The sequence below is a fragment of the Hyperolius riggenbachi genome, chromosome 9 (assembly GCF_040937935.1).
Source record: "Hyperolius riggenbachi isolate aHypRig1 chromosome 9, aHypRig1.pri, whole genome shotgun sequence".
Classification (NCBI taxonomy): Eukaryota; Metazoa; Chordata; class Amphibia; order Anura; family Hyperoliidae; genus Hyperolius; species Hyperolius riggenbachi.
In genome coordinates, this window is record NC_090654.1 from 171,140,091 (window position 1) to 171,153,906 (window position 13,816).

A 13,816-nucleotide genomic window follows, 5' to 3' on the forward strand; every position below is an offset into this window, starting at 1 on the left:
CATATAAAAGCCCTGCTGTTTTTGTGTGTGGTGGGTGTCAGTGTAGTGACACGAGTTCTTAAATACAGCAGGACTGACCAGAGTAATGCTGGGTACACACTATGAGATTTTCTGGCCAATTTACTGTGAGATCGATTATTTCCAACATGTTCGATCTGCTTTCTGATCGATTTCCGAGCATTTTCCGATCAACTTTCTATTAACCTCCTTGCCGGTTATCCCGAGCTAAGCTCGGGGTAACCTGCGCAGGAGGATTTCTAAGGCCCCGCTGGGCCGATTTTGCATAATTTTGTTTTCCTACACGCAGCTAGCACTGTGCTAGCTGCGTGTAGTACGCGATCGCCACCGCTACCCGCCGCGCCGAGCCGCCCCCCCCCCCCCCCCGCCAGACCCCTGCGCAGCCTGGCCAATCAGTGCCAGGCAGCGCTGAGGGGTGGATCAGGATTCCCTATGACGTCCATGACGTCGGTGACGTCATCCCGCCCCGTCGCCATGGCGCCCGGGGAAGCCCTGCAGGAAATCCCGTTCTGAACGGGATTTCCTGCTTACTCTGATCGCCGAAGGCGATCGGAGTGGGTGGGGGGATGCCACCGCTCAGCGGCTATCATGATTTGAAGAAAGAAAAAAAAGTGCTGCGCTGCCTCCTTGCCGGCGGGAATTAGACCGGCAAGGAGGTTAACCACTTGAGGACCTAGGGCTTTCTACCCCTTAAGGACCGGCCACTTTTTTTCCATTCAGACCACTGCAGCTTTCACGGTTTATTGCTCGCTCATACAACCTACCACCTAAATGAATTTTGGCTCCTTTTCTTGTCACTAATAAAGCTTTCTTTTGGTGCTATTTGATTGCTCCTGCGATTTTTACTTTTTATTATATTCATCAAAAAAGACATGAATTTTGGCAAAAAAATGATTTTTTTAACTTTCTGTGCTGACATTTTTCAAATAAAGTAAAATTTCTGTATACATGCAGCGCGAAAAATGTGGACAAACATGTTTTTGATTAAAAAAAACCCATTCAGTGTATATTTATTGGTTTGGGTAAAAGTTATAGCGTTTACAAACTATGGTGCAAAAAGTGAATTTTCCCATTTTCAAGCATCTCTGACTTTTCTGACCCCCTGTCATGTTTCATGAGGGGCTAGAATTCCAGGATAGTATAAATACCCCCCAAATGACCCCATTTTGGAAAGAAGACATCTCAAAGTATTCACTGAGAGGCATAGTGAGTTCATAGAAGATATTATTTTTTGTCACAAGTAAGCGGAAAATGACACTTTGTGAGAAGAAAAAAAAAAAAAAAAGTTTCCATTTCTTCTAACTTACGACAAAACAAAAATGAAATCTGCCACGGACTCACCATGCCCCTCTCTGAATACCTTGAAGGGTCTACTTTCCAAAATGGGGTCATTTGTGGGGTGTGTTTACTGTCCTGACATTTTGGGGGGTGCTAAATTGTAAGCACCCCTGTAAAGCCTAAAGGTGCTCATTGGACTTTGGACCCCTTAGCGCAGTTAGGCTGCAAAAAAAGTGCCACACATGTGGTATTGCCGTACTCAGGAGAAGTAGTATAATGTGTTTTGGGGTGTATTTTTACACATACCCATGCTGGGTGGGAGAAATATCTCTGTAAATGACAATTTGTTAATTTTTTTTACACACAATTGTCCATTTACAGAGATCTTTCTCCCACTCAGCATGGGTATGTGTAAAAATACACCCCAAAACACATTATACTACTTCTCCTGAGTACGGCGATACCACATGTGTGGCACTTTTTTGCACCCTAACTGCGCTAAAGGGCCCAAAGTCCAATGAGTACCTTTAGGATTTCACAGGTCATTTTGAGAAATTTCGTTTCAAGACTACTCCTCACGGTTTAGGGCCCCTAAAATGCCAGGGCAGTATAGGAACCCCACAAATGACCCCATTTTAGAAAGAAGACACCCCAAGGTATTCCGTTAGGAGTATGGTGAGTTCATAGAAGATTTTATTTTTTGTCAAAAGTTAGCGGAAAATGACACTTTGTGAAAAAACACAATTAAAATCAATTTCTGCTAACTTGTGACAAAAAATAAAATCTTCTATGAACTCGCAATACTACTAACGGAATACCTTGGGGTGTCTTCTTTCTAAAATGGGGTCATTTGTGGGGTTCCTATACTGCCCTGGCATTTTAGGGGCCCTAAACCGTGAGGAGTAGTCTTGAAACGAAATTTCTCAAAATGACCTGTGAAATCCTAAAGGTACTCATTGGACTTTGGGCCCTTTAGCGCAGTTAGGGTGCAAAAAAGTGCCACACATGTGGTATCGCCATACTCGGGAGAAGTAGTACAATGTGTTTTGGGGTGTATTTTTACACATACCCATGCTGGGTGGGAGAAATACCTCTGTAAATGGACAATTGTGTGTAAAAAAATCAAAAGATTGTCATTTACAGAGATATTTCTCCCACCCAGCATGGGTATGTGTAAAAATACACCCCAAAACACATTATACTACTTCTCCCGAGTACGGCGATACCACATGTGTGGCACTTTTTTGCACCCTAACTGTACTAAGGGGCCCAAAGTCCAATGAGTACCTTTAGGATTTCACAGGTCATTTTTGTTTCAAGACTACTCCTCGCGGTTTAGGGCCCCTAAAATGCCAGGGCAGTATAGGAACCCCACTAATGACCCCATTTTAGAAAGAAGACACCCCAAGGTATTCCGTTAGGAGTATGGTGAGTTCATAGAAGTTTTTATTTTTTTGTCACAAGTTAGCGGAAATTGATTTTAATAGTTTTTTTTCACAAAGTGTCATTTTCCGCTAACTTGTGACAAAAAATAAAATCTTCTATGAACTCACCATACTCCGTACGGAATACCTTTGGGTGTCTTCTTTCTAGAATGGGGTCATTTGTGGGGTTCCTATACTGCCCTGGCATTTTAGGGGCCCTAAACCGTGAGGAGTAGTCTTGAAACCAAATGTCGCAAAATGACCTGTGAAATCCTAAAGGTACTCATTGGACTTTGGGCCCCTTAGCGTACTTAGGGTGTAAAAAAGTGCCACACATGTGGTACCGCCGTACTCAGGAGAAGTAGTATAATGCGTTTTGGGGTGTATTTTTACACATACCCATGCTAAGTGGGAGAAATAGCTCTGTAAATGACAATTGTTTGATTTTTTTACACACAATTGTCCATTTACATAGAAATTTCTCCCACCCAGCATGGGTATGTGTAAAAATACACCCCAAAACACATTATACTACTTTTCCTGAGTACGGCGGTACCACATGTGTGACACTTTTTTGCAGCCTAGGTGCGCTAAGGGGCCCAACGTCCTATTCACAGATCATTTTGAAGCATTTGTTTTCTAGACTACTCCTCGCGGTTTAGGGCCCCTAAAATGCCAGGGCAGTATAGGAACCCCACAAGTGACCCCATTTTAGAAAGAAGACACCCCAAGGTATTCCGTTAGGTGTATGGCGAGTTCATAGAAGATTTTATTTTTTGTCACAAGTTAGTGAAAAATGACACTTTGTGAAAAAAAACCAATAAAAATTAATTTCCGCTAACTTTTGACAAAATAAATCTTCTATGAACTCGTCATACACCTAACAGAATACCTTGGGGTGTCCTTTTTTCTAAAATGGGGTCACTTGTGGGGTTCCTATACCGCCCTGGCATTTTACAGGCCCAAAACCGTGAGTAGTCTGGAAACCAAATGTCTCAAAATGACTGTTCAGGGGTATAAGCATCTGCAAATTTTGATGACAGGTGGTCTATGAGGGGGCGAATTTTGTGGAACCGGTCATAAGCAGGGTGGCCTTTTAGATGACAGGTTGTATTGGGCCTGATCTGATGGATAGGAGTGCTAGGGGGGTGACAGGAGGTGATTGATGGGTGTCTCAGGGGGTGGTTAGAGGGGAAAATAGATGCAATCAATGCACTGGGGAGGTGATCGGAAGGGGGTCTGAGGGGGATCTGAGGGTTTGGCCGAGTGATCAGGAGCCCACACGGGGCAAATTGGGGCCTGATCTGATGGGTAGGTGTGCTAGGGGGTGACAGGAGGTGATTGATGGGTGTCTCAAGGTGTGATTAGAGGGGGGAATAGATGCAAGCAATGCACTGGCGAGGTGATCAGGGCTGGGGTCTGAGGGCATTCTGAGGGTGTGGGCGGGTGATTGAGTGCCCTAGGGGCAGATAGGGGTCTAATCTGATAGGTAGCAGTGACAGGGGGTGATTGATGGGTAATTAGTGGGTGTTTAGGGTAGAGAATAGATGGAAACACTGCGCTTGGGTGGTGATCTGATGTCGGATCTGCGGGCGATCTATTGGTGTGGGTGGGTGATCAGTTCGATCGCAAGGGGCAGGTTAGGGGCTGATTGATGGGTGGCAGTGACAGGGGGTGATTGATGGGTGGCAGTGACAGGGGGTGATTGATGGGTGGCAGTGACAGGGGGTGATTGATGGGTGATTGATGGGTAATTAGTGGGTGTTTAGAGAAGATAACAGATGTAAACGATACATTTGGGAGGTAATCTGACAGCGGGTTTGCGGGCGATCTAATGGTGTGGGTGGGTGATCAGATTGCCCGCAAGGGGCAGGTTAGGGGCTGATTGATGGGTGGCAGTGACAGGGGGTGATTGATGGGTGATAGGTGATTGGCAGGTGATTGACAGGTGATCAGTGGGTTATTACAGGGAAGAACAGATGTAATTAATGCACTGGTGAATTGATAAGGGGGGGTCAGAGGGCAATCTGAGCGTGTGGGCAGGTGATTGGGTGCCCGCAAGGGGCAGATTAGGGTCTGATCTGATAGGTAAAAGTGACAGGTGGTGATAGGGGGTGATTGATGGGTGATTGATGGGTAATTAGTGGGTGTTTAGAGGAGAGAATAGATGTAAACAATGGATTTGGGAGGTGATCTGATGTCGGATCTGTGGGCGATCTATTGGTGTGGAGGGGTGATCAGATTGCCCGCAAGGGGCAGGTTAGGGGCTGATTGATGGGTGGCAGTGACAGGGGGTGATTGACGGGTGATTGACGGGTGATTGACAGGTGATTGACAGGTGATCAGGGGGATAGATGCATACAGTAAACAGGGGGGTGGTGGTCTGGGGGGGGGGTCTGGGGAGAATCTGAGGGGTGGGGGGTGATCAGGAGGGGGCAGGGGGGGGGGGGATAAAAAAAAATAGCGTTGACAGATAGTGACAGGGAGTGATTGATGGGTGATTAGGGGGGTGATTGGGTGCAAACAGGGGTCTGGGGGGTGGGCAGGGGGGGTCTGATGGGTGCTGTGGGCGATCTGGGGCAGGGGGGGGAGAAATCAGTGTGCTTGGGTGCAGACTAGGGTGGCTGCAGCCTGCCCTGGTGGTCCCTCGGACACTGGGACCACCAGGGCAGGAGGCAGCCTGTATAATACACTTTGTAAACATTACAAAGTGTATTATACACTTTGTATGCGGCGATCGCGGGGTTAACATCCCGCCGGCGCTTCCGTATAGCCGGCGGGATGTTGCGGCGGGCGAGCGGTGACAGGCGCCGGCGGAGGATCGCGTCACGGATGACGCGATCGCTCCGCCCATGCCCTTAAATGGACCGCCGCCTCTGTGGGTGAGCCGGTCCTTAAGGGCTCCACTTCCCGGCCGCCTCTGTGCGTTAGGCGGTCGGGAAGTGGTTAAAGTGAACGGAAATCGATCGGAAAATGCTCGGAAATCGATCGGAAAGCAAATCGGACATGCTGGAAATAATCGATTTGACAGTAAATTGGCCAGAAATCTCAGTGTGTACCCAGCATAAATGCTTATTTACTTACAGTACTTATAGTCCAATCAAACATATGTTAACCTGTATGTGTTTGTTGGGTTGCACAGCAGAAAAGCAAGGTGAGGATGGACTGTCTAAACCCACCCAAACCACAGGCTTACCTGGCAGGAAATGCTGGCTACGCATTATGCTGTTTGTCATTGATCAGGTAAATTATCATTATCTTCCTCATTATTATTTTTTACCTGATCTATCACCTTTCACCATTAGATATTACAGTAGATAAGATTTCAGTAGAAATCAAAAAAAATATTTGCTGTGCTGCCCCCACTGCTAGCTTTTATTATGTAGATATTTGTACAGGGCTTTTCTCCTGTCAGTGGTGGCAGCTCTCACACTCCCCATGTTGCGGAAGTGCCCTATCTAACGCGCATCCATACCTACGTTACCGTGCGGCATCAGATTGGAAGTCATGTAAGTCTATGGTAATGCGCGTGTCTTTAACAAAAAATACGCAGTTTTCAGTATTGCACAGAAGTATATTTTAACAATATGCTTCCACGCATGTCATCGAATGCCCAACTGGAAGTGAGCGTCACTTCATGCTTGGCCAGTTACCAGACGGGGTAAACGCATTAGTAGGCCTATTTCTTGTTGTGCGTTGGCCGCATCGCAACACCAATCTGCAGTGTGAAGCCGGCCTAAGAGCCTGCTCAGTAGGCCACCATGAAGGCATAGGTGAGTCCTTTCTATGGACTCCTTACCAAATAGTTGACTCTCCAGCCCGGAATCAATCTCCTGTGTCAACATTGGTGTCTTTTATGTACACCTGAACAGAGAGGGATATGGCTACATTATTTATTTCCTTTTAAACAATGCCATTTGCATGGCGTCCTGCTGATCTCTTTAGTTGTAGTAATGTCTGAATTACACACCAGAAAAAAAACATGTGTCTAAGCTAGTCAGATTTCAGTCAGAAACATCTGATCTGCATGCTTGTTCCGGGTCTTTGGCTAAAAGTATTAAAGCCGGGCACTTTGCATTTTTTAAAAATAAATGAAAGTGTCAGCCTCCATATCCTTCTCAGTTCATGTGTACCATACTTTAACTAGTTCACTATCCAGTACTGACCTTTGCACTACACAGTGTTATAGGAACCTGAATTATATACCACTACCTCCTGCACCTCTCCATTACTCGTGATGGGATGTCAGATGTATATCAATCTACATGTCCTTGTTTTTTATGGATTTTCATTAGATTTGATGTATATATCCAATTTAACGTCTGTTGTATTAAAAATGTCTAAAAGTGTATAATCACCTTAAGAGTACTCACCAATATTGTTTTTCATGCATGTTTATACCAATTTGTCAAGAATTTAGTTTCAAGATTAAAAGTTAAAATTAGTATAAGTTGGCTTTTAGTTGGTTAGGTCTCAGCCGTGACTTCCCTCACCTCCACCTCCCACCTTACCCATGGAAAACCGACATGCTCCAAGGACGCCCTCCCCCGACGAGCACGCATGGCCTTGCTCCCCTGATGCATGCGCACCCATCCTCCTGCTTTCTCAAGTCCGCACATGCACAATGGCACAAACGCACGGATACAGGGACATGAGAAGACACAGGGACACGGGGGTTTTATTATATAGGATAAAACCACCAACATGGTAATCCTATAAACCAATACGCATTTATAATTAGGCAAGGAGTGGGCATGCTGCAGCCAGTTCACTGGTAAACTGCACAGTTAGCAAGCAGTAACTGCTCATTCCCCAGCAGATCTGCCAGGAATTCTTTGAATTAAATGAAGTATGCAATTATGCAAGGACACACTGCTGCATTTGTGGTGTGCATGTGCAGGCTTTGGTGTGCACATGTAGGCTTTGGGGATAGGTGGCATTGGCATTATAGTCGGTGGGGTGGCATTGGTGCTATAGGGGGTGGTTGGGATGTGTGTGCACAGGTGAGTCATTTAGTATAAAGGATGATTTGCGATTCTTTTAAGAATTGCTGGTTTACGGGTAAAACACCATAACAGTGCACAGAGATGTAAGTGCTCACTTCCTCAGTATACCTTCACAAGTCATGATAACAGTGAACACATCTGGCAACTATTATACAAGCTCAAACTTGTGATGCACAGACTACAATGGACACATTGTAAGGGTCTTTAACTGACCGCCATCATGTTAACATGCCTCCGTCACACACTCATAATACGTTACAAAATACCAGAAACTGATAGGATGCATGATAAGAATGTACAACTGCAGGAATTCAACAGGTTACCTAGATATGATATGGAAATATATATATATATAGATAGATAGATAGATAGATAGATAGATAGATAGATAGATAGATAGATAGATAGATAGAATTTTTTTTTTCTTTTCCGATAAGTTATGGGCAGCATGGTTTATAAGAAGTCATCTTCTAGCCAATTTATGAAGTTTCATGTCAGCACATGCAGGGCTTAAACCCTGTTAAAGTTTGTTTTCAACATTTAAAGATACCCTTAAAGAGACTCTGTAACATCAAAAACCTCCCCTGGGGGGTACTCACCTCGGGTGGGGGAAGCCTCCGGATCCTAATGAGGCTTCCCACGCCGTCCTCTGTCCCACGGGGGTCTTGCTGCAGCCCTCCGAACAGCCGGCGACATACCCGACTGTAGATTCAATATTTACCTTTGCTGGCTCCAGCGGGGGCGCTGTGGCTGCTTTCGGCTCGGAAATAGACGGCAATACCCAATCTCCGTCGGGTCCGCTCTACTGCGCAGGCGCCGGAAACTTGCGCCTGCGCAGTAGAGCAGACCCGACGGCGATCGGGTATTTCCGCCTACTTCGGAGCCGACAGCCGTCAGAGCGCCTGCGCAGGAGCCGGGAAGGTAAATATTGACGTCACCGCTGCACGGAGGGCTGCAGCGAGACCCTGAGGGACGGAGGACGGCGTGGGAAGCCTCATTAGGATCCGGAGGCTTCCCCCACCCGAGGTGAGTATCCCACAGGGGACGTTTTGACGTTACAGTTCCTCTTTAAGAATCTAAATGAACCACTGACAGTGGAGGTCAAACAGCTGAACAACAGAATGTAAAACTAGTGCGGTTGTTTTAGAGTACACTAGTAAAAGGTAACTCCAGACGCAAATATTGTTTACCTTTTCAGTATGTCGGTCTTAAAAGGAGCCTGAAGCGAGTAAATTTATTTAAAATAAACACATGACGTAGCTGCAAATGAATATTACATACTAACCTCACCATCAGTTCCTCTCAGAAGCTCACCATTTTCTTCTTACAGTGATCCCTTCTAGTTCTGACAACATTTTGTCAGAACTGAAACTTACCAGTTGCTGTCAGTTATATATCAGCAGCTGTCAGTTACAACTGACTGTGCAAGGTAATGTCCATGTTTCCCTATGGCTCAAGTGGCTGATATTACAGTTTAACAGTGTGCTGATCTGGAAGCTTCCATTTTGGAGGACTGAGAAATCCTTTGATCACAGTGGACAAATGGGATGCAGGAGAGAAGAAGGAGATTGAGTAGTAGACTACACAGGAGATAAGTATGAGCTGTGTATGGCTATTTTGACTTTTTATTTTCAGTTCAGGTTCTCTTTAAGGCCCGTACTTACTGGAAGATGGATCGGGGAACAAACAGTGATGCAACCCGACAAATGAGCAGTCCCCCATCTATTCACCTATCCACAGGAACACAGGATGGCACACTAGGGGCGCAAATGAGAGTACAAACGATTGTGGCACTTTGCGTGGGAGTATTTGGGGATCTTACAAATTCGATTCATGGTGACTGTCCTAATCGCTTCGCATCACAAAATGCTGTTCACTTAATTATGCACATGTACAATGTTGTGAAATATCACAGGTTGCGGGAAAAATCGCTTGAAAAATCACAATGTGTGTACGTAGCTTTAAGAATAGTCATACTCCCACTACTTCTATGGTTAGTATAGCTAAATTGCAGAAGGTAGAGTAGGAAGTAGGGATGATCGGAAAGAGCAAATTCCGTTCCGCAGGAATTTGCGGATTCCGCCAGCACTAAATTCCGTCGCTATGACATTTCCGCCAGAATTTTGCAGAATTCCGCATTCCGGCGGAAAAATTAAGTAAAAGTAATCGCAAATGAATCCTTGTTTATGCTAAATGGTAGCCCATAGCACCTGTTAGCTGTTCCCCTGGTCCTTTTTCTTCCTCCTCCCTTCCTTTTTCTTCCTCTTCCCTCCCTCCTCCTCCTCCGGAGGAGGATCTTGTCTTCCAGGGAATTGTAGGATGTCAAAAGCCAGCTCACATACATTGGCCAGGAATTGAACCCAGGTCTAGTGCCTGGAAGGCAGCTCTCCTCACCGCTATACCACCACCAACACTACATGCTGAAGCCAGCCTAGCATGTACCATTGTGATATATCCAAGAGAAAAATCAGCTTGCTTAGGGATTTGTAGGATGCCAAAAGCCAACTCACATACATTGGCCAGGAATCGAACCCAGGCCTACCGCTTGGAAGGCAGCTATCCACACCATTATACCACCAACACTGCACACTACAATGCTACATGCTGAAGCCAGCCTAGCATGTACCATTGTGATATACCCAAGAGAAAAATGATCTCTCTCTCTCTCTCTCTCTAGGACTTGGTGCCATTGAACTGAATTTTCAGCTTAAAACCATCAACAGATACCGGCAGAATTTCACAGGCAATTTCGGAATTCCGCCGGATTGAAAAAGCAATTCCGTTCCGACCAAACGGGACGGAATGACCAATTTCTGCCCAAAATTGCGGAAAATACAATTCTGCGGAAAGCGGTGACCTTCCCTACTAGAGAGAGAAATGAATCTACATGGCTATCTGGGGTTCTCTTCAGACAACTGTTGAACACAAAAGGCAAGGCCATGCCTGGGTGGGCTTGAACCACCAACCTTTCGGTTAACAGCCAAACGCACTAACTGATTGTGCCACAGAGACTGTGTACCACAAAAGCTGTGCACGCAGTTGCTGTTGAATGATTTTATGGGGATGTATGTGTGTTTTTTGGAGGGAGGAAGTAAGTCTGCTCCAAGAAGTTTCAACATGTAGTGTTGGTGGTATAATGGTGAGGATAGCTGCCTTCCTAGCAGTAGACCTGGGTTCGATTCCTGCCCAATGTATGTGAGTTGGCTTTTGACATCCTACAAATCCCTAAGCAAGCTAATTTTTCTCTTGGATATATCACAAAGGTACATGCTAGGCTGGCTTCAGCATGTAGCATTGTAGTGTGTTGTGTTGGTGGTATAATGGCGTGGATAGCTGCCTTCCAAGCTGTAGGCCTGGGTTATATTCCTGGCCAATGTATGTGAGTTGGCTTTTGACATCCTAAGCAAGCTCATTTTTCTCTTGGATATATCACAATGGTACATGCTAGGCTGGCTTCAGCATGTAGCATTATAGTGTGTTGTGTTGGTGGTATAATGGTGTGGATAGCTGCCTTCCTAGCTGTAGGCCTGGGTTCTATTCCTGGCCAATGTATGTGATATGGCTTTTGACATCCTACAATTCCCTGGAAGACAAGATCCTCCTCCGGAGAAAGGGGAGGAGGGGAGGAAAGTTTGGGTTGAATTTGTAAGTCTGTCGAGCAGAAATTCTTATTTTTAGGCAGAAATCCGTTTGGTGGCAAAAAAAAAATTTGCATTCCGCGGAAATCCACATTTTTCCGCGGAAATTCACCGCAACGTCGCTATAGCAATTCCATTCCGTCGCAACGGAACCGGAATCGCCAAATTCCGTCCGGAATCACGGAAATCTTAATTCCGCGGAATCCAGAGACCATCCCTAGTAGGAAGTGTGGGTGACTGCTGTATTTTCAAGTCTGTTAAGCAACTCTAGCCAGGTTTTGGACTCCAGCTAGTAAGCGTGTGAAACTCAGCACTTTGTAATGATGGGATTGAAAAATACGCGTCCATGCATGTACGCCGCAACGTCGCGTCGGCCCTTTTTTTAAAAATTACTGCTTGTTGCCGTAAACTAACATAATTTCCGGGCTGATGCAGATCGCCACAGAAGTCACGCAGTAACATAGTTCTGGACCTGCGTTGGGATGCGGCGAAAACATCACTTCCATTGCATCGTAATGTCGCAGTATGAAAGTCTCCATAGTCTTTCATTGCCCGGAGGTGGGAATTAGTACTGTTGTAATGTGTATTAATGGCCACTTGTCACTTGGGGGCAGTGTGAGACAATAACAGAGGACTTCTGCTTTCAGTTTCTATATTTTCTGCTTGAGAGAGAGATCAAAGCATTCCAAGAATTTACAGCTCAACGAGTTCTGCTGACTAAGGTCAAAAGCAGTGCACTTATCTCAAACGACATAACTCTTTTGAAGCTACTAATGGGTTAAAAAGTACTAATATGTGTTAAAAGTAATATCAAAGCATATCTTTTTATTTTTCATGCTTGCTGGTGGCTTACAAGGGTTTTTTTTTTGTTTTTGGTAGATCTCCTGTGAGAAAACTTAAAATAAATTCAAACTTAATGGGGCAAAGGAGAGATCATTCATACGCTAAACAGTTGAAGAAAGTTAAGTAAGTAAGTTAAGAGAGACATGCTTATAAAAGACTTCTCATGAGCCTCTCCCCTGCTCTGGAATTCACTTCCAAAACACATCTGTCATTCTTCAACCCTTGAAACTTTAAGCTCACCAATCATCTTTTCAGATAAGCATACAACTACATTTGGGTCATTCCCTTTAGCCTCTGCTGAAGCTCTGCATATTGCACAACATGATCTAAAATGCATTACTTCCAGATATACACATTACCCATGAGGACAGTTTCTGGCAGGGATATGGACTCCATTACGTGACCGTTCAGGGCTAAACCTGTATACATGCATACTAGGCGACACGTCTGTTGCTATGGAAGGGGAGGAGAGATGACAGGTGGGACCAGGGGCGGCGCCAGGGGGGTGCAAGGGGGTGCTCGAGCACCCCCTAGAATTGTCCAAGCACCCCCAAAGCACCCCCTGGAGTGAACTGACTTCAGGCGTCTAAAAGACGCCAAGTCAGTTCACAGAGCGGCAGCACGGAGCAGCAGGCAGGGCTACGGTAAGATGGCCGCCCGGAGCCCTGTTCTGCAGACTTCGAGTCTGCAGTGCATGGCTTCGGGCGGCCATTTTCCCGTAGCCCTGCTCTCTGCATGCAGGCAGGAAGTCTCGTCGTGACGTCGGGAAGGAAGAGGATCGTGGGCGCGCGGGCGCTGCGCGCCACAATGAGGTCGGGACTCGGGACAGGAGGTCGGGAAAGAAGGTCTTCTGGCTGTAGGTGAGTAAATGGGTTTTTCTTTTCTTTTTCAGGTGATGCTGATTGTGCATATTGGGGTCATATCTGCTACGGATTGTGCATATTGGGGTCATATCTGCTACGGATTGTGCATATTGGGGTCATATCTGCTACGGATTGTGCATATTGGGGTCATATCTGCTACGGATTGTGCATATTGGGGTCATATCTGCTACGGATTGTGCATATTGGGGTCATATCTGCTACGGATTGTGCATATTGGGGTCATATCTGCTACGGATTGTGCATATTGGGGTCATTTCTGCTACCGATTGTGCATATTGGGGTCATTTCTGCTACCGATTGTGCATATTGGGGTCATTTCTGCTACCGATTGTGCATATTGGGGTCATATCTGCTACGGATTGTGCATATTGGGGTCATTTCTGCTACCGATTGTGCATATTGGGGTCATTTCTGCTACCGATTGTGCATATTGGAGTCATTTCTGCTACCGATTGTGCATATTGGAGTCATTTCTGCTACCGATTGTGCATATTGGGGTCATTTCTGCTACCGATTGTGCATATTGGGGTCATTTCTGCTACCGATTGTGCATATTGGGGTCATTTCTGCTACCGATTGTGCATATTGGGGTCATATCTGCTACCGATTGTGCATATTGGGGTCATATCTGCTACCGATTGTGCATATTGGGGTCATATCTGCTACCGATTGTGCATATTGGGGTCATATCTGCTACCGATTGTGCATATTGGGGTCATATCTGC

At 45.7% G+C, this 13,816-nt stretch overlaps 1 protein-coding gene and 1 long non-coding RNA gene across 18 annotated transcripts in view; one reads left to right on the plus strand and one right to left on the minus strand.

Moving 5' to 3' along the window:
* Positions 1-13,816, minus strand: part of ERC2 (ELKS/RAB6-interacting/CAST family member 2) — a 1,931,514-nt gene that overhangs the window by 47,658 nt on the left and 1,870,040 nt on the right. The window lies entirely within an intron of this gene.
* Positions 5,909-13,816, plus strand: part of LOC137532790 (uncharacterized) — a 132,573-nt gene continuing 124,665 nt past the window's right edge. The window contains exon 1 of the long non-coding RNA XR_011024000.1: positions 5,909-5,963. This is a non-coding gene — a long non-coding RNA (uncharacterized lncRNA). The remainder of the gene's footprint in view (positions 5,964-13,816) is intronic.